The sequence below is a fragment of the Thermobia domestica genome, chromosome 9, assembly GCF_964235325.1.
Source record: "Thermobia domestica chromosome 9, izTheDome1.hap1.1, whole genome shotgun sequence".
NCBI classification, from domain to species: Eukaryota; Metazoa; Arthropoda; class Insecta; order Zygentoma; family Lepismatidae; genus Thermobia; species Thermobia domestica.
In genome coordinates, this window is record NC_137462.1 from 5,920,448 (window position 1) to 5,946,177 (window position 25,730).

At 38.8% G+C, this 25,730-nt stretch overlaps 1 protein-coding gene across 7 annotated transcripts in view; it reads left to right on the plus strand.

The window, feature by feature from the left end:
• Positions 1-25,730, plus strand: part of Sarm (sterile alpha and armadillo motif) — a 428,773-nt gene that overhangs the window by 265,551 nt on the left and 137,492 nt on the right. The gene's annotated exons all lie outside the window — the stretch shown is intronic.

Genomic DNA, 25,730 nt, shown 5'->3' on the forward strand with positions numbered 1-25,730 from the left:
TGCATGAGGAAAACAAAGGAAAAACCCCATTCAGGATAGCTGGTTTGCAATGAAATCTTTCAGTTTATTGTCACACGATCATGCTCTTTAGGCTAAGGGAGACGATGACTAAGGCAAGTGAATGATAGCAGAAGAATTGGTGGAATGAGAAAGTGGAAGGAAACGAGAGTGCTCCGAGAAAACCCACGGACACGATGTTGTCCACCACGAACTTACTTGGTCGGGGACCGAACCAGGGACCCTATACACTAGAGGTAAGCTCTCTATTACCGAGCCACTGTGCACTCCAGTTGACCTGAAAAAAGTTACATCTTTCTAACCGAGTGTCCGCACCACAAATTGAACCCGAAACCTCTTGCAGGAAAGGCGTTGCGTTGCGATCAGGCAACACGGGGCCACAGTTCTTTGAGACAACATAGTGGTAAATTACGTCTCATGGGCAACTCCACTTATCATGTGTACTAATTATGTTTCCTTTCTACTGTTGACAACCCTTGCAGAGTGGAAGCGTTACGAGTGTTATTATTACAAAGCATGTATTATTATAGAAAAACGAGTAGTTTTCTATTGTATTTATTTATAGTCAGCAAGTTATACAACCTGAAATAAGATTATACATATCGAATTGCATAGGGTGACCAGACATACTCTTTTTAAGAGTATTATACTCTTTTCGAGGTTCATATACTCTATACTCTTTTTTCTTCCCAAAAATATCGAATTATACTCTTTTATGGCATTTTCAATTTCATTTAACGTTTAATGCATTTTCCCATTGAAAATAGCATTTTTTTTCTGTAAAAACTTCGACGTTGACAGCACTGTTTAGTCCTTCGTAGTAGCAGACCCGCTGCACTGTGCTGCGTTTCTCGTCCTCGTTGCATTGTAGGGTTCCTAGATTTTCTTTTTGCAAAAGAAAAAAATAATATAACTAAACTGTTTTTATTAGTTAGTACTAAAACTATAATAAAGACGGCAAAATTAAAGTGATTGATTTATCCAAACTTTCAACGTTTTAATTATTAAATTGTTAATTAAATTGATTGAGTACCTGGAATGATTTATATTTTCGGAATTTATATCTGGTATTCGTACAGTTCATGGCACAGGATTTTGTTTTCCCTTCAAAGTGAGTCAGTTTTTGGTAGTGGGAATCGCGCAGTGATTATTATTCTAATTAACGTGCGTACGTACACTCAATCAATTACATTATTCGAGGATTGGAAGGATTTATTTTATTAACAATGTCGCGAGGAAAATGTCAGTATAATCAAGCGTTTGAAATAAGCTATCCTTGCATTAAAAGGGTCCGCAGTAACGATGTTTACAAAGCATAGTGCACGGTATGTAAGGAGTAGTTCTCTTTAAAAAAAAATAAAAGTAAATGTGATATAAACAACATATAAAATCTAAGTCGCACACTGAATGCTAATCAACTTCCGAAACAGATAAGTTGGATGGTTTTTTCACCACAGAATCTTCAGAAGAGCTAGATTTAATTCGACTAGAACTTGTGTGGTCATACCATAATGTTAAACATAACCACTCTTTTAGAAGCATGGACTGCACTAGCAAACTTTTGAAATCAACAGTGAATAAAAAATTTGCATGTGCGAGAACGAAAACGGAGGCTTTGTTAACAAATGTGGTGTTAGTGTGGTCAGAAAATATTTTAAGTAATAGTGTTAAAAAGGCTCTTTCGTTGTTGTTGCTTGTGATGCTTCCAATCGTAAAGCAACCAAACTCATGCCTGTTTTAGTGCGGTACTGTGAAGTAGATACTGATATTAATGTAAAAACATGTCTTCTAGAAATTCATAGCATGTCAAATGAAACCTCGGAAACTGTGTCGAACGTATTAATGGGTACATTACGTCAGTTTTGTTTGGAAAATAAGGTCATCGATTTTGTAGCTGATAATGCACCAGTAAATTTTGGAAGCATAGAAAATAAAACAACAGGAAACGTGTATAGCGAACTAGAGTGCAGGTTGAAGAAAAATGTTTTGCCTATCGGGTGTGGGGCTCATATTCTTCACAATGGAAATTCTGTGGCGTGTTCGAGAGTAATACCGATCGATGTTTGGAATTTGGTTTTTAAAATATACAACCATTTCAGTATTTTTACTGTAAGGACAGAAAATTTGAAAAACTTTTGTGAGTTCATTGGCTATCATTATGAGAGTCTTTTGTATCACTCAAAGACGAGATTCTTGTCTCTGCTTCTGTGTGTATAAAAAATTATACGTCAGTATGAACCACTTAAGGGGTACTTTTTGAGTGATGAAAATGCTCCAATAGCTATAGTCAATTTCTTTCGAAACGAAACAAGTGAGTTGTGGCTGTATTTTCTGCATGCTCAGCTAATCTTGTTCAGTGAAACAATTACAAAAATTGAAAGGGAGGATATAACAGCGACTGAAGTTTCTGTTGAATATTTTGAACTTCTGAGGAAATACAAAGATAGAATTGAACAAAACTTTTTTTCTGTTTTCTACTAGAAATTTACTTACGAAACTTGTAAAAGAAGGGAATATAAAAGAGGAATATGTCTACTCAGTGTCAAGAAGATTTTACTTTGAAGTGATAATATACTTAGAGATGTGGTCACAACGTTTTTTCGGAGAAGTAAACAAGATGAAATATTTACTACCTGACACATCAGTTATCTATGAAGAATTTCAGGAGTCGTTTGCATATTTCTATGAGCAGGTAAAACATGTAGACAGTTCGTTGGAATTCAGTGATAATGATATTTTTGACACTTACTGTGCAATATCCAGATGTGTTCAAGAACACCTTGAACAATGGGGAGAGAAAAGAGAGACAATGATGGGCAAATGGAAAATAGTGTACTAAGATTTAGTGCGGGATGGGTCAAATTAAAAAGTGATTGTGCCACTCGTGCAATTCTTGTTTACTTTACCGGACACTAATGTTAATTGTGAGAGGCTCTTCAGTGCTACTAACACTTACTGGAGCGAGGAAAAAAGTCAACTCACAGTGTCGACACTGGAACAAGTGATGAAAGTGAAGTTCAATGTAAGCATGACATGTGAAGAGTTCAGACTGGCAATAAAGGATGACATTAACTTACTCAAGAAAGCAAGATCGTCGCAGAAGTATGAATGATAGTGAAGTATTTAACTCATTTGCATGCGCATTGGATAAAATACTGTAATTCATCTTGTCTTTATACTTACTGTCAATTTGTTTTTTTTGGATATACTCTTTTGGATTTAAAAAAATCTGGTCACCCTAGAATTGCATAATGTATCAGGCGTATATTCAATTATAGACATCCATATTCATAGTTAATGAATTAATTAAAGGTTTGAATATTTGCAAGAAGTCGACAGTTCAGACTGTCAAAGAAACAATTTCCCCTCTTTTTTTAACCCACGTGGAATTGGGATTTCAGGAACCCCTGCTGACCGATATTATTTTGTTATAACGAAATATAATTTTGTTATAATATTTTAAATGTATTATACATCGCTACATCACATTTTCCCATATGTTTACAAGTTGTACGCGCGTAACTCATACAAGTATACAGGGTGTCCCATAAATCCGTTTACATAGGCCATCTCGGTAACTATTGAAGATACGAAAAAATAATAAATAGAGCGATGCTATTGGAAAGTATTTGTTTTCAATCTAAAATTTTGGAATTTTCCGAATTGGACCAACCGCTTGGGCTCTACACTGGTATAGCGCCCAATGGTAAAGAAAAATGCAACGTTGCCATATCTTTGTTGGACAACAATGAAGGAAAGAGTGTGTACTTTGAAGTATCCTGGACCGAGGATAATAGAAGGGACGACCACAATGAAGGATATGAACAATGATCACACGCGATGTCAATCCAAGGCAGTTGGGTTACCATCAGAAGGGGGGGGGGCAGGTACGAAAAAGAAAGTGAATTGAATTTAGCCCTTTCTAATTTTATTCAATTGCACTCTTGTCTTGTCTCGTTGAAATCACTTAGCCATTAGTACCAGTTTGCCGTGAATAAATTCAATTCAACTTTTTTTGTACCTGCCCCCCTCCCTTCTGATGGTGACGCCACTGCCTTGTGTTGAAGTCGCATGTGATCCTTCTTCATATCCTTCATTGTGGTCGTCCCTTCTATTCTTCTTGGTCCAGGATACTTCAAACTACTCAGTCTTTCCTTCATTGTTCTCCGATGAAGATACGGCAACGTTTCATTTTTCTTTACCATTGGGCGCTATACCAGTGTGGAGCCCAAACGGTTGGTCCAATTCGGAAAATTTCAAAATTTTAGATTGAAAACAAATATTTTCCAATAACATTGCTCTCTTATTATTTTTTCGTATCTTCAATAGTTACCGAGATGGCCTATGTATACGGACTTATGGGATACCCTGTATGTCACTGTTAGAAGCATCAGTGTCATTCATTAGGAAAATACAAATAACAATAAATATAATGTTAGTTAACAGTGTATTTTCTTTAAGATATACATATATGTATTTTCTTTAACATTTATTTATGTATAATAAATACATAAACAATATTTTGTAACAGAATGAATTTTTGCAATTAATATTGACATCGAGCTGTTTACTTTTTTAGAGCCTTAAATTTTTTTCGATTTTTTCGAAAATTACTCATGACCTTTTACACTGACATTAATTTATCATTTTGTTCACTTCAATAAGTTCTATGGAGATTGGTATAAGTTATGTGTGGATATTTTTCTCCGCTAAACGCTAATGATGTTTCTCTTTTGCTGTTTTGATAACTGTAAAAGGAGTTTTTTTTTATATATTAAATTATTTATTAATATTAAACTTCCAGATATAGCATGAAACACTAATTTATAGTGTAATTATAAACATTGAACAAGAACAGTTGAAAAGGAACTGAAAGATGTCGGTCAGGGCGTATGGTTAAATGGTACCATCCCGGCATTCGTCTGGTAGGAGTAAAAAAAACAGTCATAAGGTGGCCGAACGCCGAACTTAAATCGAGCTTCCTCATGGCTAAGCGTTTAGCAGACACTCCTTTGACGTGGGAGATTCGAGTTCGATTCCTAGTGGGAGCTTATTGTAATTCGGATCCCACGTTAAACTTTAGGCTCACATCTGATATAACCTCGCTGCTGAAAAGGACTTTAAACTCAAAATCAATTCAAATCAAATCGAACTCAAATCCTGTTGTCCAGATTGCAAAGCAAGAATACTTAACTATTCTGAATTTAAAAATTCGCCCCAATCGGGACATTTCGTCAAGTATTTGACGAAGGGTCGTATCTCAAAATCTCACTTTTTCAGACATAAAGAAAGAAATATAATTCCACAGAGGAGAAAAAAGATCAATATGTAATAACTGATCATTTATTCCACATAATTATTATCTGGACGAGTTATTACGTATTCAACTCTTTTCTCTGTGTACTGAATTAGTGTTTCTTCCTTTATGTCTGAAAAAGTGAGATTTTTTAGATACGACCCTTCGTCAAATAGTTGACATCGTAGTCTTCTAATTAAATTAATTACCTTTTTTAAAAGAAAGAAAAAAAATAGTCCAGTAATGACAGGAACACAAACATAGAAGCTTCAAGGACAGTCAACGAACGCCCATACTTTTTTTTTTTTTTTAGAAGAATTCAAACCACAAATGGGTTTTGCTACACAATTCTCACAACGCTTCAGACCACTTGACTGGACTCACACCAGATAAACATTAGTTTACACCCACTCGCGGATTTAGCTAATGTATAGTCTTGTTTGAAAAGAAAATCTGGCCAGTCACCTCTCTTTGAAAAACCTTGCATTCTTATCCATAGAGGAAAATTATATGAAACAAATGCTCATCTTTTGTAGCTAATGGACATCTTCAAACCAAGCGTTATAATTGTCTACGTTGAAATGATTTTATAATTTATACTGAATCGTACGATTATGTTCAGATTCATAAGATTTATTGATTCGTAGACGTCTCATCTATCTATCTATCTATCTTTCTATCTATCTATCTATCTATCTATCTTGTTATACACTAACAATGTTATAGAATTGAAAAGTGACAGTCAAAACATAGGAGGTAACTCACTTTTTGTCCCCTTTCTGATTTTTTACTCCAGTGGGTGATCACACTGAGATTTATACGCTGTGTGAAGGACTTGTGTAGTGGTGGGAGACAATAGATAATAATAATAATAATAATAATAATAATAATAATAATAATAATAATAATAATAATAATAATAATAATAATATTGTTGTTCTATGGAGAGAGGTCCTGTACTTTGACTTCCCTCAAGAGCCACCACAGCCTGAAAAAGGCTCTATCCTTCTAGCATAACGAAATATCTTATCTCAGGGTATGTTAATTTTAACCATAATCTCTAGTTAATACCAGCTAGGCTAATATGTAAGAGGTAGGAGGTGTCATAGGACAAATCTCAACGAAAGAAAGAAAAAAACAAGCTAACTCTACAGCCTCCGTTGTGCAGAATCTGAGAAGGTACCATATGATGTAGAAATCTCAGAATTCCTCTTACCAACTAGAGATATGACCTGGTTCTATGGGCATCAACTCCTCCTAGCCCCAACTAGAGGAGGCAGCAGTGATTTCTGAAACCTGATTCGAAACTCACACCATCCTTTCTGAAAGAGAAGTACATGTATTTATGGCAGAGATCATTTTATTACTTACCACACTGGGATAGAGTAACATCCAAACTGCTAATAATGGTTTCATTTATTTCCAGAATGCATGAACACACACACACACACACGCAAAATCCTGATCTATTGGTATACACACTCAATTAGGCGGTGCACCACTTACATAACACCCTTAACTTTTACGATTAATTACAGCATTAAAAAAAAAATTACTACTTTGTAGTTGCAATATATGTTTCCACTAAACATACAAACTATTTTTTTTTAAATGCACCCTCCGATGCACTTTACGAGAACTGTTAGTAACATTTCTTGCTTTTCAGAAAAAAACTCGAAAAGAAAAAAAAAGTTTTTTTTTTTTATTAATTTCCTCTATCTAATTATGACACAAGTTCACTGTCCACCATTCCTTGTATCCGGTCTTCCACTTGAACAAAGCTGTAGAATACTACACTGTGTATGCAAGATGAAGCCGTTCATCTAGGTGTACAATTTGTGGCTGTTCTGCTTCCGTTACATTAGACATCTAAGTCTGTGTTTGAACTGTGTAGTCCTGCATACAGTCTCTCCTAGCGAAGACCCACTGTTTTGAATTGCATATGCTAGTTTAGTCTTACCACGAACTACTTCCACTGGAAAGGAAGATTAAGTTTTCCCATGTCACTAGTTAACTATCATGGATTGATACCATTGCAGGTGATTATTTTCGTCGTCTTGTTATCTTGGTCGAGACGAGACACTTCCCGATGCACTTCTCACCTGATCGGTAGAAATCAATACTGTATGTTTATTATTATTATTATTATTATATGTGGTAACCACGAGAAATTCTGAATGAACATAACGAATAATCTTCAGGCGTTGTTTTCACAGAGTAGTATCCCTCAGTCCAGTCACTACTATCACAGAGATTTGAAGTCCCACTAATAATGGAGTTTTTTCTAGTAACTCAGCACTTGATACTATTTAATGTAACTTGTATATCTTGAATAGGTTCGTATTCTTTCCATCCGCTACATTAATTACACTGCAACACATGGTAGCGGTAATCCTGACTGAAGATACAAAAAAACAAACACACACACAAAAAAATTTCTCATGCCGTGAGGAAAAGTCTCAAAAATTGAGGACAATACACCCGCCGTGGTGATGTCTTCAGTCGCGAAATTTCAACTGTCTTTTCTTCCCCCGCTCTTTACAAGTCTCTTTTCTTTTGGCCACCCACGTCAGAGCCACGCTATGCCGCTCCGTCGTTCAAATATCCACCCCTACCAGAGGGGTTCCCTGTGGGTGGCTTCTTGCCCTTGTGGGACAATGACATTTTAAAACATACAAATATATTTAATTGTAACTTAATCCACATTCATCGGAGAGTAGTGCCGAGTAGATCATGTAACTCCTCATTCTTTCTAGTTTACAGAGATATGAAAAGTTATTCAAAACACTGAAAATTTAACCTAGAAAATTTCATTTAATTACAACCCTATGTGCAAAATTTACTGATGTAGCTATCTCCTCCCAGCACTCTCAAGAGGTGCTGCCCTCTGCCTAGAGAACGGGGAAAAGGAGAAACACTCCTCTAGCCCGCTGAAGCCGCAAAGTTTATGTACAAAAGATTATTATAACAGGTTGAGGAAACATAATCCATACTATAATATGATCAAAATAAAGTATATACACATTTAACAAGATAATTGAACAATATACAAAGCATGACATCCCTTTATTTAGCTGCTAATATAATATTTCCCGTTGACAACAAGTATCGTCTGCCCTTTCAAAACATGGACACTCCCCCAAGAGAGAGATGATGAGAGGTTCTGCAGCCTGCAGAAATAATTTTGACAATAGAAGAATAAAATTACTCTAGCGGAAGGAACCACGATAATAAATAGTTGTATGAACTTGCGTACTAGTTCCAAGAACATGTCAGCGAGATACGACAGTATTAATATTTTTTACAATAAAATGATTCAAATTGTAATACAAATTTTCAAAGACGCAGTGCATCCTGGGAAAAGGAAGCCACGTTCCGCAACCCAGCTAGAGTGGTAGTTACTTGCACTGAAGATATGAGTGCAGGAGAGGGGCCACATTGTTCCGGAAAAGGTGAATGACCCTTCAATCCAACCCCAAAGGTTGAGAAGTTCTCTGCTAAAATATATATATGTAGGAAACAAAGCATAGAGCAAAGAAGAGAGAAGTGCTCACAGCCCCTACTCCTTTTCCTTGCTGCTGTCCCAGTATGCTGAAGTATTTTACTCTTCTTCTAATCTACAGACAACCTGGCTATCTGGTGAATTCATAGTCAGAAACATTGATTTCAGATGTTCAGAATAAACTGTACGCCAGGGAAAGAAAAAAAACTGTTTCTAGCTCTCTGTAGCTTTCCCGTTCTATCCTGTATTCAATATCCAAACTTAGGTTTCATTTCGTATACTCATATACTCCTTAGTCTTCTTATTGCTGACGTAATATTCAAATCCAATCCAGATTCTTCTTCATTAAATGTCAAACAATTAAAAATGTACACATCCAGGGCGAATAGCAAAATATAAATATATATAACAAAATAACAATTTAGTACATCTACATATTATAGTAATACTGCCGTATGTCACTGTGTGGTACCTAACTAATCCTTTAAATTATTTAATATAATAATTTAATTAATTAAATCGCAATAGTTTACAGAATCAAATTTACATTTTGATAGTCAAATGTGCACGTATCTGCATATCAAAATGCAGATGAACAACAGAGGAAACTCTGCTGTTCACAATTCCCCCCTTGACATTGTGAACTGTGGTAGCTAACACAGAAGCACATGTCAAACTGGAGTGCACCTTCCTTCAATTTACTAATAAAACCCTTGTAATCACAAACAGAAGAAAAAGAGATAGTACTATTAGAGTACACTACGGATTCTATAAGTCCTTGTATATGCGAGACATATATATACCACACACAAACACAATAACTTTTCACTTAATAATTAACAAGAATAGATACACTTTTTGTAATACCTAACACAAAACTAATCTCAGGCATTTCATCTAACTTGAGCTAATTAAATTCTTACAATATAAATCAATTGATCTAAATATATAACTATAATATAGAGAATCTAGTTTTCTGTCTACCGTCTACTTCAGTACGTTACTTCCGTGATTGTCGACCACCTGAGTCACTGCTGTTTCCTCCCTTTCTACAAATTTCTTCAAGAGATAGGCATTTCTTTTCATTTTGATCTCATTAGAAACTGGGTCAGCCAGTGTGTACATGTTTTTCCCTGACGATTCCACAACTCGCCAGGGCCCAGAAAATAACAGCATCATTTTCTTCGAAACACCTGCTAACGCATCAGATCTAGGAAAAATCCTAGCCAGTACAAGCTCACCGACATTGTACACCGTAGTACGGTGTGTCTTATCGAAGTACTGTTTCCGTGCAGCGGCCCTTTTTGCTAGGTTCTTACCAGCAATGTCTATGTAATATTGCACGTCATGGCATCTCTCTATCTCAGGAATCTCGAAGATTCTTGCGATGTCTCGAGACATGGATTTTCCAAAATGGCATTCGTATGCCGAGACGCCAGTCGTCAGGTGTTTCGCTGAGTTAAGGCATCTCTCAATTTTGTCCAGATATTTGGGCCACATCTTTTGGTTGTCGTGACAGTATTTGCGCAGCAACCGCACAGTTGCTTTTACTGCCACTTCCGCCATTTCTCCCTGGGGATAATATGGGGTAGACATGATGTGTTTTATGCCCAAACTGGATAATTCTCTCTTCCACTGCTCTGCTTGAAATTGAGAGCCTCTGTCCGTGAGGACTAGTTCCACACTAGGACTCATTTTCAGGAACTCCTTGAGTTTCCGTAGAGCTGTGACAGTGTTCGCCTTCCTGCAAGCATACAGTGCTACCAGCTTCGAGAAAGCATCATAGAATACTAAAATATAATTGACACCGCCTGTACCGCGTGTCAAAGGACCACACCAGTCTACGCACACCATGAAACTTGGTCGTTTCACTACTACAGGGTTGAGAGGTCCTGGAAGGTAGCAGTGGGGTGGATTTGCTTTCTGACATATAAGGCACGATGCGCAAAACTTCCTCACACACGCGCGCATCTTGGGCCACACAAAATACTCTGACAGAAGTGGTAGTAGCTTACTGGCCGACATGTGCCCCCGATCTGAATGATAATAATCGAGCAGAGGAGCTACTATCACTTCTGGAATGCAAATGCGGACTCCCTCTCGGTCCCGTTTACAGAGACGTCCGTTTAATAACTCGTAACGATGACGGTCTCCTCTCACTTTCTGTGAGTCCGTGTTATCCTCAAGATCTTTCTTGATCTTCCCATACGTTGGATCTGAGGATTGCATTTCGGGCAAAATTGCGATAAGCTTGCGCAATTCGCACGGGACCTCCGTCAGAATTGCCATTAGTGATTCCTGTAGTACAGGTTTCCTGCACGCACTCAGATCTTCCTGCAAGTGCGGAGGATACCGTGAGTGATAATCACTTATGTTATCACTCGACTTTACAAATTCAAACTCGAATTCAAGGTTTGAGAGCGTAATCACCCACCTTGCAATGCGTTGATTAGTGAGTCTACACATCAAAATAAACTTCAATGCTTGATGGTCTGAACGAATTTTAAATTTGTTGCCAATCAAGTATTGTTTAAACTTTATGACCCCATCAATAAGTCCTGCAAATTCCTTTTCTGTTATGGAATAATTGCGTTCTGCGGCGTTGAACACGCGCGAAGAGAACCCAACTATTCTTATGTCATCTTCCTCATCTCTCTGGTACAGAAGAGAGGAGCAGGCAAAATCACAGGCATCGCATTCGAGTATCAATTGTTTGTCGGGTAAAGGTTTCTTCAAAACCACTTCCTCCTGGAAAATCTCCTTAATACGTTCCATTGCCTCCTGATGACACGGCTCCCACTTGAACTTCGTGTTTTTCTTCAGTAGGCTGAACAATGGAAATAACACTTCCGCATACCTCCGACTGAAGCAACGATAATATTGGCAGTAGCCAATAAAAGAGCGCAACTCTTTCACATTCTTGGGTGTTCTAAATTCCATCACCCTCTTCACTTTCTCTGGATCTTTTCCAATCCCCTGCTGAGAAAGCTGGTACCCAAGTATGTTGATTTTCTTGCGAGCAAATTCACATTTCTTCAGCCTGAGGGTTAGGCCGCCTTTTGTAAGAAGTCCGAGCACTGTGTCAAGATGGTGCATGTGATCATCAAAGGACGAATCACCGATCACAAGGTCATCTACGTACTGTCCACAGTACCCTCTCACCTCTGGACCGAGGATCGAATCGAGAGCACGTACGCATGAGGCCAGGCTTTGCTTCGTTCCAAAAGGTAGTTTCTGGAAAACGTACGAAATTCCCTCATGAAGGAATCCGAGATATCGTTGGTCGCTTTCCCTCACTCGTATTTGGAGAAACATTTCAACCGCGTCGACAGAGCTAAACCATGATTTGTCACACATGTCTTGTAGCACAGACAGAGGTGGAATTGGTCTGTCACATTCTGTATTCGAAATTCTGCCTAAGGCACGCCCATCGATACACACCCTAATATTGCCATCACTTTTGGCCGTGACCACTAAAGGATTCGAGAAAGATGTTGCTTGCTTGCGTATTATTCCCCATGCTAGCCACCGATTTATATGGTTACTGACCTGGTTCCTGTACTTCAAGGGGTACGGGTACATTTTTGCCTTTACTGGACGTTCGTCCGTTACCTCAATCTCGTGCACATAATTGGTTATGCAACCAGGCTTGACATCAAAAAGTGCCTGGTGCTTCACTAATACTGATCTTAATTTTTCTTTTTGCATGTCAGTGAGATCTGTGTACTGCGCAACAAAATCTTCTATATCGGCGATGGATGCTTTTGTCTTAACTTTCAGCCACTCAGACGCTGGGAAAACATATTTTGCCAGTTCCTGGGCGCTTGGGAACCTACCATCATCCAAGCTCAGCGCAGGGATTGCCTCCTCTCTTGAGGTCTTACGTTCCTCTATTGCAGCTATTACCGCAGGCATGGCCTTCCGTCCTTCCTCTGACGGGAAACAACTACCAGTATTTTCTTCCCCAATCTCCCCTATAGGGGTAAATGCACCTTGACAATCCATCTCCCATTCTAAGCTACGTACCAAGAGATCTCCTGTGTCGCAATCTACTGTTCTAAAGCAAATCTCCACATCATGTGGGTTGTTGAGATGTAGAGTACCTTTGTCATAATCCAATATGGCACGAGATTCAGTGAAGAAGTTCGAACCCAAAATAAGTGATCTATTGAGACCCGATACTATAATCCCAAGTGTGTGAAACGTCTTCCCTTGAATTATTAATTCTAGCATGGTTTGTCCCACTAACGCAGCTGACTTCCTGCCAAACGCAGAAGTAACTCGAATATTGTTCGCACGTAGAAATGCAGGAGCAGGGTGGCAATCCTTGACGGTGTCCCACAATTCCTTAGACAATGCGCATACGCTAGCTCCTGAGTCAAGTAAGGCATCTACCGGTTGTGCAAAAACTATGACATTTATTTCCGGGAGCGAAATTATATTGTTACAGGGCAGAGAATCCTGACTAGAGTCCAAAAGGTTTCTAAAAATAGAATTAGCTTCCTCAAATATGGTTCTATCAATATCTACGCTATGCCCATTTCTTCGCAACAATGAAATCTTCCCACTCTCTCCCTCATTAAAATGCGTGCGATGGATAATGGATTTACAAGTTTCACAATTTTCCTCATCTGCGTTACTCATCACTAAAAGTTCTTTCACTATGGTCTCATGCTCGTTAGTAATATTTCCATTTTCAAAACTTACTTCCTGATTACGCACATACTTGGGAATTAATTTAGATGGCTCAGCCGGAGTGTGTTCTATTGTGTTCAGCCTACCGCCCTCACAAGTATGCGCGGACGCATCTCATTGCCTAGCCGATGGGAATGCTCGACTAGTCGTGTCAGGTTGGTTGTTTACATTTTCGTTACTAGGTGACCTTCTTCCCTCGTACGTCTCCAATACCTGAAGGGATTCCTCCCCCCTATAGGCATTTCTTTGCGGTACATAGTTTCGTGCACCTCCCCTCTGTCCTCTTGCTGAACGGGATGAGTTGTTCCGGTAGCTATCATGGCTACCACGTGTTTGGCCCGTACCTCCACGGCGGTTGCCATTGTTACGAGGCGAGCTGGTCGGTGCGTTTTGGTCATTATTTCGTCTCTGGTAGGGAGTGTCGTTGTCTCGATTTCGCCTTGACTGCTTTCGAGACGAACGCCTACCACTAGGACCAGAGGGGTTTTGTCCCCTGTGTTCTAATTCCACTTCCAACAGGTTCACCCCTTTCCTATTATTTTGATGGAATGTCTCACGATCTCTCATAGAAGTCTGTAACTCCTGTACCAATGTGAGCAATTCCGAGATATTTCGTGGTCGAGACGAGACGACCGATCGAAATAACCAATTAGGAAGCTGACGTGGGAGGACCTTGAGTAATGTCTCCTCTGGCATGCTAGGAGACAATATGCTGTTCTTGTGCAGCAAATCTAAAAGATAATCTCCTGGAGACTTGTGTATCCTGGCATCATAGTGTGATGTAAGTATTGTTGCCCGCAGGTTGGCAAGACGCTCTTCGCTGAGATAATTTTCACGAAAAAGAAGAACGAACTCTTCATAAGTCTTAGTCTTTGCCCCAGTAACCTGATACCACTGGCGTGCCATCCCCCGGAGACACTTGGCAACTAAGCTAAGTCTCATTTCATTTGGCACCCCAGTGATCTCGAAATACCTGTCGAGATCCACCAGGAAAGCGTGAGTTTCAGTTTCGCTTTCATTCCCTTGATAGGTGGGTAGAGTTAGGTCTCGATGAAGAAAACCTAAAGCTGTTGCCATATTCAGTCTCGTTGTCTCGTGATCACAATTTCGAGACGATGTTGGTTGCGTAACAGGTTCCGTCTCATGGGTGTTTACGAGGTTCCCAGGTTGAGAACCCTGCAGATCGCGTCCCGAAGAGATATTTTGTGAACATGATGGCGAGACAGCTCTCGGTGACCCAGCTGAGATGGTGGCTAGTCTCCCATCCACAATCTCAGCTGTTTCTCGCTGTACCGACTCCTTCCACTGTGCCATCTTTTCTTCGAGTTTCTCACAAACATCATTAACTGTTTCCTGAATACGCTGTATGCTACCGTTACACTCCGATCTTATCTCTTCGAGAGGCGTCTCCTGCTGGGTTTCCCCCCTTATCCGCACAATCTGAGAAGCGAAGTCCACTTCCATGCGCCTAATATTTTCATTCAACTGTGTCACAGTAGTCTCAACGCTGTCTACCCTTTCGGTGACACAAACAACGGTCTGTTCCACCCGGGACTCTACCTGGTGCAACCCATCTGTTAGTTCCACATAGTGTTCCTCGACTACCTTAGCAACCCTGTCGGAATTCTCTTGTATCTGTCCTAACTGCTGGTTGGTCTCACAGATGTGAGCATTTAACTCCCCCCTGGTGGCCTCTAACTGGGTTCGCATCTCGCTGGTTGCGCTATCTAATCGCCTAGCGAGTTGTCGTTCACTGTTCTCCAGCTGTTCAGTAACCAGTTCTAGTTTCTTTTCTAGTCTACTATTACTAGCCTCTAACCGTGCCTCCAAACGCTGGTTAGTAGCCTCTACCTTTTCTTCGAGTTTCTTATTGCTTTCTCGCATCTCGTTACGTGCTTGCTCTGTATCTTTGCGTACCTGCTCTAATTTCTCATTATTTTCCCGAGATTCCTGCCGGACTTGTTCTATGCCTTTCAGAATCTGCTCTAACATCACAGTTAGGTTTACGTTGCCTGTATTACTCAATTCTACTTCCGAGTTATTAGTTTCTTTTGGTGTTGCCACTGGGGTCGATCCCGCAACTACCAGTGGTGTCTCGCTGATGCTCGAAGGGGCATCATTTTCTCTGTGCTCAGAACTATTATTTTCATCTTCAGAGAGCACAGCAGCTCTCTGTGCAAACTCTTCGGTTATAACCTTGCCTTCCATTTTCCTAACTTGAGCGCGAGTTAAAGGCATTAACGTAATAATATAACAAGTTTTTTAAAAATTCTCCCCCCAAACTCTATATGCCTGAAACTCTAATGGACACAATACTCTAATACATTTGCAAAACACATAAATATAGAAAAAATAAATGTTCTTGGAACTACTTGGGGAAACAAACATACGAACACCGAAATTTTACAACCAAATGGTTTCAGAAATCTGTTTCATTTACAGTTGACAATAATACTTTGAACAGCCAACACATGAATTACTGCTTTTCACGTTGAGCATTTTAAGTTTCCGTAGCCCCAACGTGACTTTGCCCTTAACGCTGCGGCGCCAAATTTTTATGTGAAGGACTTGTGTAGTGGTGGGAGATAATAATAATAATAATAATAATAATAATAATAATAATAATAATAATAATAATAATATTGTTGTTCTATGGAGAGAGGTCCTGTACTTTGACTTCCCTCAAGAGCCACCACAGCCTGAAAAAGGCTCTATCCTTCTAGCATAACGAAATATCTTATCTCAGGGTATGTTAATTTTAACCATAATCTCTAGTTAATACCAGCTAGGCTAATATGTAAGAGGTAGGAGGTGTCATAGGACAAATCTCAACGAAAGAAAGAAAAAAACAAGCTAACTCTACAGCCTCCGTTGTGCAGAATCTGAGAAGGTACCATATGATGTAGAAATCTCAGAATTCCTCTTACCAACTAGAGATATGACCTGGTTCTATGGGCATCAACTCCTCCTAGCCCCAACTAGAGGAGGCAGCAGTGATTTCTGAAACCTGATTCGAAACTCACACCATCCTTTCTGAAAGAGAAGTACATGTATTTATGGCAGAGATCATTTTATTACTTACCACACTGGGATAGAGTAACATCCAAACTGCTAATAATGGTTTCATTTATTTCCAGAATGCATGAACACACACACACACACACGCAAAATCCTGATCTATTGGTATACACACTCAATTAGGCGGTGCACCACTTACATAACACCCTTAACTTTTACGATTAATTACAGCATTAAAAAAAAATTACTACTTTGTAGTTGCAATATATGTTTCCACTAAACATACAAACTATTTTTTTTAAATGCACCCTCCGATGCACTTTACGAGAACTGTTAGTAACATTTCTTGCTTTTCAGAAAAAAACTCGAAAAGAAAAAAAAAAGTTTTTTTTTTTTATTAATTTCCTCTATCTAATTATGACACAAGTTCACTGTCCACCATTCCTTGTATCCGGTCTTCCACTTGAACAAAGCTGTAGAATACTACACTGTGTATGCAAGATGAAGCCGTTCATCTAGGTGTACAATTTGTGGCTGTTCTGCTTCCGTTACATTAGACATCTAAGTCTGTGTTTGAACTGTGTAGTCCTGCATACAGTCTCTCCTAGCGAAGACCCACTGTTTTGAATTGCATATGCTAGTTTAGTCTTACCACGAACTACTTCCACTGGAAAGGAAGATTAAGTTTTCCCATGTCACTAGTTAACTATCATGGATTGATACCATTGCAGGTGATTATTTTCGTCGTCTTGTTATCTTGGTCGAGACGAGACACTTCCCGATGCACTTCTCACCTGATCGGTAGAAATCAATACTGTATGTTTATTATTATTATTATTATTATATGTGGTAACCACGAGAAATTCTGAATGAACATAACGAATAATCTTCAGGCGTTGTTTTCACAGAGTAGTATCCCTCAGTCCAGTCACTACTATCACAGAGATTTGAAGTCCCACTAATAATGGAGTTTTTTCTAGTAACTCAGCACTTGATACTATTTAATGTAACTTGTATATCTTGAATAGGTTCGTATTCTTTCCATCCGCTACATTAATTACACTGCAACACATGGTAGCGGTAATCCTGACTGAAGATACAAAAAAACAAACACACACAAAAAAAAATTTCTCATGCCGTGAGGAAAAGTCTCAAAAATTGAGGACAATACACCCGCCGTGGTGATGTCTTCAGTCGCGAAATTTCAACTGTCTTTTCTTCCCCCGCTCTTTACAAGTCTCTTTTCTTTTGGCCACCCACGTCAGAGCCACGCTATGCCGCTCCGTCGTTCAAATATCCACCCCTACCAGAGGGGTTCCCTGTGGGTGGCTTCTTGCCCTTGTGGGACAATGACATTTTAAAACATACAAATATATTTAATTGTAACTTAATCCACATTCATCGGAGAGTAGTGCCGAGTAGATCATGTAACTCCTCATTCTTTCTAGTTTACAGAGATATGAAAAGTTATTCAAAACACTGAAAATTTAACCTAGAAAATTTCATTTAATTACAACCCTATGTGCAAAATTTACTGATGTAGCTATCTCCTCCCAGCACTCTCAAGAGGTGCTGCCCTCTGCCTAGAGAACGGGGAAAAGGAGAAACACTCCTCTAGCCCGCTGAAGCCGCAAAGTTTATGTACAAAAGATTATTATAACAGGTTGAGGAAACATAATCCATACTATAATATGATCAAAATAAAGTATATACACATTTAACAAGATAATTGAACAATATACAAAGCATGACATCCCTTTATTTAGCTGCTAATATAATATTTCCCGTTGACAACAAGTATCGTCTGCCCTTTCAAAACATGGACACTCCCCCAAGAGAGAGATGATGAGAGGTTCTGCAGCCTGCAGAAATAATTTTGACAATAGAAGAATAAAATTACTCTAGCGGAAGGAACCACGATAATAAATAGTTGTATGAACTTGCGTACTAGTTCCAAGAACATGTCAGCGAGATACGACAGTATTAATATTTTTTACAATAAAATGATTCAAATTGTAATACAAATTTTCAAAGACGCAGTGCATCCTGGGAAAAGGAAGCCACGTTCCGCAACCCAGCTAGAGTGGTAGTTACTTGCACTGAAGATATGAGTGCAGGAGAGGGGCCACATTGTTCCGGAAAAGGTGAATGACCCTTCAATCCAACCCCAAAGGTTGAGAAGTTCTCTGCTAAAATATATATATGTAGGAAACAAAGCATAGAGCAAAGAAGAGAGAAGTGCTCACAGCCCCTACTCCTTTTCCTTGCTGCTGTCCCAGTATGCTGAAGTATTTTACTCTTCTTCTAATCTACAGACAACCTGGCTATCTGGTGAATTCATAGTCAGAAACATTGATTTCAGATGTTCAGAATAAACTGTACGCCAGGGAAAGAAAAAAAACTGTTTCTAGCTCTCTGTAGCTTTCCCGTTCTATCCTGTATTCAATATCCAAACTTAGGTTTCATTTCGTATACTCATATACTCCTTAGTCTTCTTATTGCTGACGTAATATTCAAATCCAATCCAGATTCTTCTTCATTAAATGTCAAACAATTAAAAATGTACACATCCAGGGCGAATAGCAAAATATAAATATATATAACAAAATAACAATTTAGTACATCTACATATTATAGTAATACTGCCGTATGTCACTGTGTGGTACCTAACTAATCCTTTAAATTATTTAATATAATAATTTAATTAATTAAATCGCAATAGTTTACAGAATCAAATTTACATTTTGATAGTCAAATGTGCACGTATCTGCATATCAAAATGCAGATGAACAACAGAGGAAACTCTGCTGTTCACAGCTGGAAAGGTTGATAATGGATTAATCCCTATTAAGTAGTACATGCTTTTTGTCGGGGGTATAGTGGCTCAGTGGTAGAGCGCTTATCTTTGGTGCACGGGGTTCCTGGTTCAATCCCCGGTGAAGTAAGTTTGTGGTGAACAACATTGTGTCCGTGGGTTTTCTCGGCGTACTTCCGTTTCCTCCAATTTTCTCATTCCACCAATTCTTCCATCATCATTCACTTGCCTTAATCATTGTCTCCCTTATCCTAAGAGGCATAAACATGGGACGTTAAACTCAGAGATTTCATTTCATTTCATTTTCGTATTTCGTCTTCACTAGTGAAATGAGAGTGTTTTAAAATTAATTCATAATGTTGTAATTTGCTTGCGATATGCCTGGATAAATGTACATACCGCCGCTTTATTTCAAGAGTGACGTAACTCAAAATTCCTAATTTTTCATGAGAAGCGTTTGAAAGTGTCGAAACACCGTGAAAACAACTTGGCGCAAGAACGACATAAGTGCTCTCTAGCGCCCAGTTTTGGATGCACATCTGTGAACTTTTACCAGCGATAGACATCAAAATTAACTTTTATTTTCTGCCCTTAAATCAAATAGGGAGGTTTTTTGAGTTATGTCACTCTTCAAATAAACAGGCAATTATGTTTTCCCATCCTTGTATATACAGGGTGTTTCAAAACAACACCGACAACGTTTGGGAGGTGATCTGTGACACCAAGATAAGACAAAAAGTATAGACAAACCTGGGTGCACAAATGCTTCCTTTCGGAATTATAGGCTGCCGAAAACATGAAAAAAAAAAAACGAACTTTAAAGGCCCTTACCTCCAAAACTATGTGACCTTCCGTAGTTGGGTCAAGACCACTTAGGAACTAATATGTGCCCTATTCAAATATCCAAGTTTCACAATCTTCCGGTAAATCCGCAACATTATTATAGAGGTAGTTGGTGAGTACTTCAAATTATATGCCCGTAGCCAAACTCCCTCTATAAAAATTGTTAAGTCAGTACCTTAGGATTCTGAAACATATATTTTTGGATAGGACACACACTATTTCCTAAGTGAAGTCTTGACTCGTCAACGGTAGGTCCCATAGTTTTGGAGTTATGGATCTTTAAAGTTCATTTTTTCATGTTTTTGGAACATTACTGGAAATATTTACCAACGTTAAATAACCCTTTCGAAAATTCTCATGTTTGTTTGTTGCTGTCGAATTATCTAGAGGAAAAAGAAAAAAATGAAATGAAATCATTAAGTTTAACGTCCCACGATTATGCCGGTTAGGCTAAAGGAGACGGTGATAATGAGAAATGAGTGAAATGAAGAAATTGGGAGGAAACGGGAGAACCCCGAGAAAACCCATGAGCACGGCATTTGTCCACCACAAAGTCCACACGCCGCGAGCTGGGATCGAACCAGGGATCCCAAGCACTGGAGGTGAACGCTCTACCACTGAGCCACTGCGCCCACCTTTAGAGGAAAAAGAAAGTTACATAGAGTTTTCGGCTTAATGTTCTGAGTAACAACATTTTGGACTAGAGTGACAACAAAACCTAATAATAATATATGACATTATTAGCATATTGGTTCATGATATGAAGCACGTACGCATTGGTGATCGTGCAACGCAAATGTCATCGTGATCTAACTGGAATACCAAAGAAAAACGGGAATTTTCGTATTTCTCCCTTTATATGGCAACTTCCTATCATTTGATAATTCCAAGAATACGGAGGAAAATGTCATGGAAAGGGAAGGAAAAATTATCCGTATTTGTTGTGACAATCTGTGGAAGTGAGTGAGTGGAGGAATCATACGTGTTGTGTCTGCATCGGACTATTTTGCGTGGGAAGGAAAACACGGAACAGACCTATTTTTATGGTCGGTAGCGGATTTCCGGAAAACAGTTCTTTCTGCTAGAGGAAATGTCACGCTCCTTTTGGTGGACGAATAAGACTTCTGTCCGGGGAGCCCCAACGCATTCTAATAATAATAATAATAATAATAATAATAATAATAATAATAATAATAATAATAATAATAATAATAATAATAATAATAATAATAATAATATTAATAATAATAATAATAATAATAATAATAATAGCATAATGGGATAGAGAAGTCTGAACGAATTCAACCTTAGCTGGAAACAGACACGACATTACAGGGTGAGCACAGAAAGAGTACCTGATTTTAAAGTGCCATATAATTAACATTTAATTGAATATTTACATGAAATTTTGAGTTGAGTTGATTTTAGTTTAGCGTCCCTTTCAGCAGCGAGGCTATATGAGACGTGGACTACATGAAATTTTGTACAGAGCTCAGTAAACTCAGAGTATTTTCCCATCTATCTTTTCAGAATCATAGTTCTGACCAGGGCAGCTAGAGAGCAGTAACATCGAAAATGGCGTTCACCCCACAGCAACGAAGCTGGTGCGTTTTACAATTTGCAAAAACAAGCAGTTTTGTAAGAGTGCAGCGTGATTTCAAACGACAATTTAATGCTGATCCACCCACACACAAATCCATTGTGAAGTGGCATAGAACGTTAATTGAGATGGGGTGCATTTGTGATCAAAGAAAAGGACATTCAGGGCGACGTCCAGTCTCCGAGGAAACTGTGGAGCGCGTAAGAGCAGCCTTCGTACACAGCCCATAGAAGTCTACACGTAAAGCTAGCAGAGAGTTGCAGATGCCACAAACAACAGTAAGCAAGATCTTACGCAAGCGTTTGCGGTGTTACCCGTACCGACTGCAGTTGGTTCGGAAGTTATACCCATAAGACAAACTAAAGCGCCGGGAGTTCTGTGAGACTATGCAAAATTTCATGGAGGACGACGAAAACTTTCTGACGAAGATCATTTTCAGCGATGAGGCGACATTTCACTTAAGTGGAAGGTGAATAGACACAATGTAAGGATATGGGGAACCCAGAATCCTCATGCAACTGTAAATGTGGAACGTGACTAACCGAAAATCAATGTTTTTTGTGCAGTATCAGAGCGTCGAGTGTACGGCCCGTTCTTCTTTCAGGAACAAACAATTACAGTGAAAGTTACTTAGCATTGCTACGTAACTGGTTGATTCCGCAACTTAGTAATGCAGAAATATACGACTTCGTTCTACAACAAGATGGAGCGCCGCCACACTGGCATCGTGCTGTACGCAGGTTTCTAAACGAGAACCTCCCAAACCGATGGATAGGGCGCTCTGGAGTCAATGATCAAGTTCTTTGCAAGTGGCCTCCAAGATCACCTGACCTCACTGTTTGTGACTTCTTTCTGTGGGGATTTGTGAAGGACAAAGTGTATGCACCTCCACTACCCGCAACTCTGAACGATCTCTACAGAAAGTTCGCATCAGTGATGCTGTCAACTCCATCACACCGGATATGCTTCATAACGTGTGGTTGGAGCTAGATTACCGCCTCGATATTTCCCGCGTTACAGGTGGCGCGCACATCGAGTGTTTGTGATTTTCAATTATTGCTACAAAAACTTTTTGAGTTTATGTATCACTGTTCAAAATTTCAGCAAAATATTCCTTCGCATATTAAATTTGCACTAATTTGAAACCTGGGACTGTTTCTGTGCTCACCCTGTACTACAAGCCGCGTTGGCTCAGTGCTACAGCGTCAATCCTTTGGTGCGTGGAGTCCCAGGTTCGATTCCAGGGTTTGAAAAATGAATCTTGATGAAAATGGAGTTTTAGGTATTTCTGGGTGAAAATTGTTTCCTTTTTTTTTGGGGGGGGGGGTTTGAGCTTTTTTCTCACAATGGAAAATATTCTTGAAAGCGAGTGGGGGCGGCGTAACAATGGAGCTTCTGGGGTTCTAACTCTACTTAGTTGTTGTTAGTCCATTTTAATCGCTAAGCTTGGATTTACTGATTTTAAACGAGAAGAGCGGGATATGTGGTATAGCGCTTACATCTGAGGCATGAGGTCCCAGGTTCGATCCTGGGTAACTAAGTTTCTAGTCGACAACATCGTGTCCTTGGGTTTTCTTAATGTACTCCTGTTTCCTCCTACTTTCTCATTCCACCAATTCTCCCACCATCATTCGTCTCCCTTAGCCTAAAGGGTTTATAAATTGTGGGACGTTAAACTGAAATATTTCAGTTATTTTCTGTTAACGAAAAGAAAGCAAATGAATTTAGTTAGATGGAACAAAATTTATTTTTGTGTAATTAATAACAATACAGAAAGCAGCAGCTATATAATGTCCCCATTTTTTTCCTTTCTTTTCTCTTTTCTTATTTTTCTTCTCTCTTTTTAATGTGGATACTAAGCACTCCAACAATAATTCTGGTGATTCTCGAGCATCAGAATACCCCCGGAGCCGGTGTCTCAGCTCCTGACAAAACATGCAAATACAAATCAACCAATCAATTTCAAAAGGTTGTTTTTGCGGCAATAAACTTTGGATTTCTTTAAGCAATAGTGTTTGTGAGTGGCGTACGCAAGGGTGGGTTCGGGATTTAACCCCTTTTTGAATAAGGTATTACGGAAAAATAAACATTTAGTATGTATACAACAGTGGCGGATCCAAGTTGGGCTATAGGGGTTATAGCCCCCCTCTTGACGCTCAGATATACACAGGATAAAACGGCAAAATATGGTTTAGCCCCTCCCTTGATCATATCCTGGATCCGCCCCTGTATATATATATATATATATATATATATATATATATATACAGAGAGAGAGAGACAGATAGATACAAAAATACACGTATGCTGAAAGGAAATGAAATAGAGTGCTTGAACCACACCTGGACGAATTCTTCGAATGCCAATGATGTTAGCAGTGGCGGATCCAGGGGGGCGATCGGGGTGATCGCCCCCAGAAAAAGAAACTTTCTTATTTTATATATATAAATAAAACCCATCCCAGAGTTTGGAGCTCTTAAAAGTAGCTCTAAGTAGCAGTATTATAACCACTGCCCCCCCAGAAGTCCGTCCTGGATCCGCCCCTGGATGTTAGTTAATTCTATAGGCAATTGGTAAATAAAAATGGAACGAAATATTTAATTTAATGTCCCTTGATTAAATCTTTTATGTTAACAGAGAAGTATGATTAATGGTAGAGAATTAATTGATGGAGTATGATCTGGGAAAAGAAGGGAGAACTCCGGGAAAACCCACATGATAATGTCCATCACAAATTGACATACACTGGGATTGTTCGGTTAACCTCACACCAGAAGTCACCAATTTATCCTGAAATGATAAAGCATTATTTTGTTATTGCAGTACTCTTCAAGTACAAAACAACTAACTACATATAGTAAAACTCCAATTGTTCGAATTAATGAATTCTAGACGGAATCGAGATATGGATAAATCTCGATAATTGGAGGAATAATTTTAAAAAGATGATAAGATAAAAATTAAATTATCTCCAATGCAAACCAAGGACTACAGGACTGCTGCTGGGACGGATATTGACGGAAACATACTAGTAAACGTATACTGTAAAAAATCGTTGTGTTACTTCAACGACATGCCTATGTGTTAACACAATTGTGTTAAAATATAACACTAACAGATGGTTAGAACAACTCACTCTCCATTTGGAGTTGTGTGTCAAATGTTGGTAGTTGAAATGTCACACAACCTGTGTGTTAAATTAACAGAAGTGTAGAATCTTCGGTGTTTTTTTTCTGCGTGATTGCCAAATAAGCTGGCCATCTAATTATAAAGGCTTATGTCTGAAGCTACAGTCAAACAGAGTAGCAAGCAATACTTAAACAAATCCAGGTATTCGCAAAATTTCAACGTGCGAACTACATGATGTGTTCTCAATTGTTTTACATAATATTTCTGAAGAAATGTGTCAACAGCGAAGAAACAACACCGTATTACTGTCACTTCTACACTGAACTAGAGCTCACCAGTCAATATCGGGGAATGTTTCAAACATGGAGGAAAACCAGTAGTAGGGATGCGCACGAGACAAGATTTATGGCTGTCTCGACTCGAAAATGTGCTGTAAAAGTGATGTCTCGACTTGAAAAATATATATTTTTCTATTGGAAGAGCCGTGTCTCGACTCGAATTTTGTCAGGAAAATCCTGTCTCGACTCGTCTCGTGCGCATCCCTAACTAGTAGAAACACAATTAAGAGGCAAACATACTATAAGAATACAGGTAAGAGTTTCCTATCATTCTTGAACAAATTGTTGCTGAAGGTTATGTTTCGAACAATCAAGAAATACTTCACAATAAGTGTTGGGGAGGACGACAAAAAAGTTTATAAAGATTTTCTAAATGAAGTGTTCTGTAGTTTACTTTTCTTATTTTAAAATTAGAATCTTCGGAAATCGTAAGCATGCACACCACAAGCTTTTCCAACACAGAATAATGGTTACAT